The following is a 1919-nucleotide window of genomic DNA, read 5'->3' on the forward strand; positions in this document are numbered from 1 at the left end:
AATAAGGAATACAGCACATACTTCACCTATAGATCAGACCAAACGAATCTATCAGATATCTATGAGATTGGCCAATTAAGTCCACAAACTCATCCTACAATAAGTGCTACATAACTCATTGCTGAATATCACTATGGTCACCTTTGAAGTACTCCCTTTGGGAAGCTATGCATCGATGTTAGCATCTAGTCCACCCTTTAAAGCAATATTGGAACTCTTTTTCTGTAATGGCCATCAAGAGCTTTCATCGTATTACCCCTGAGGTCTTGAATGTTATCAAAATGTTTTCCTTTCAATTATTTCCTTCATCTTCAGGTAAAGAAAGAAGTCATTGGGGGACAGATCAGGTGAGTAAGGAATGTGTTTACTGGCTAAAAACTCCCTAACAGACAGTGCAGTGTGAGCTGGTGCATTGTCGTGATGCACGAGCCATGAATTGTTGGCGAAAAGTTCAGGTCATTTTTGTCAACTTTATCACACAGCCTTTTCAGCACTTCCAAATAGTAAACTTGGTTAACTGTTTGTCCAGTTGATACAATGAATAATTCATCTGATATCAAAACAAAAACAAACAAAAACGGTTATCAACATCATTTGACTCTTGGTTTAGACTGACAGAACCTTTTTGGTCATGGAGAATTGGCTGATTTCCATTGTGCACTTTGATGCTTTGTTTCAGGGTTGGATTGGTACACCCATGTTTCATCACCAGTGATAACATGGCCCAAAACATCTCTCCAAAAGGCCTTGGCAAACTTCGACTCTCCTTTGTTTTTGTTCATCAGTGAACTCCTTCGGGACCATTTTTTGTGCATACCTTTCCCATGCAAAGATTTTCAGTTAAGATTTTTCTGTTTCTCTATCGATGTTTACTTAGTCTGTTATGCTTCTCACAGTCAGTAGACAATTTTGACAATTCAATGAATTTTTGCAAAGTTTTTATCAGTTCTGCTAATTACTCACCACCACCCTGACCTCTCTTCATCAGTGACACGTTCTCTCCCCTCAGAAAAAACATTTAACCCATTTGTACACTGCTGTTTTCTTCAGGGAATTACCCCCATAAACTTGGACTAACATTTCCCTGATTTCATATCCACTCTTGTCAATTTTAATAAGAAATTTAAATTTAAATTGTTTGTTGTTCTAATTCAAGCTCAGACATTCTCATGACGGCACACAAAACCATGCAACAACAATAATGAATGCCACTCAGCAAGACACCACCACACATCAACACAAACACAGCTGTGAGACACTGATATACTAAGATTATGAAGCCTTACCGAGCTGTTTGTACAGTGTTGTCAATGTAAGCACATGGTGGCAAGTTCGCGAGCTTAATTGTCAGACCTCCTATCTATCTATCTATCTATCTATCTATCTATCTATCTATCTATCTATCTATTGTCTATCATCTATCTGACTAGCTAGCTAGCTAGCTATACCAAACATTCCATTCAACAGAGGCAGAATACATATTCTTCTCAAATACATATAGACCATTCTCCATGCTAGATCAAATACTGATCACAAGACAAGTCTTAGCAAATTTAAGAAGATTGAAATCATACCAAGTGTCTTTTCTGACATTAATAGTATGAAACTAGAAGTCAATTACAAGAAGAAAACAGGAAAATTCACAATAATGAGGAAATTAAGCATGCTCCTGAACAACCAGTGGGTAAAAGAAAAAATCAAAAAAGGAGTTTAAAAAATACCTTGAGACAAAGTAAAATGGAAACACAACATATCAGAAATTATGGGATATGGCAAAAGCAGTTTTGTTTTTTTTTAAGATTTTTATTGGGGAATTGGGGAGATGGGAACAGTGCTGGGGAATTGGGGGAAGGGGAACAGACAAGTTGCTGTCGTTTTGTTCTTCAGTCTAGTTGTGGAGGACGTTGCTTCACTGGCCC

Source organism: Hipposideros armiger, unplaced genomic scaffold (assembly GCF_001890085.2).
Source record: "Hipposideros armiger isolate ML-2016 unplaced genomic scaffold, ASM189008v1 scaffold_2066, whole genome shotgun sequence".
NCBI classification, from domain to species: Eukaryota; Metazoa; Chordata; class Mammalia; order Chiroptera; family Hipposideridae; genus Hipposideros; species Hipposideros armiger.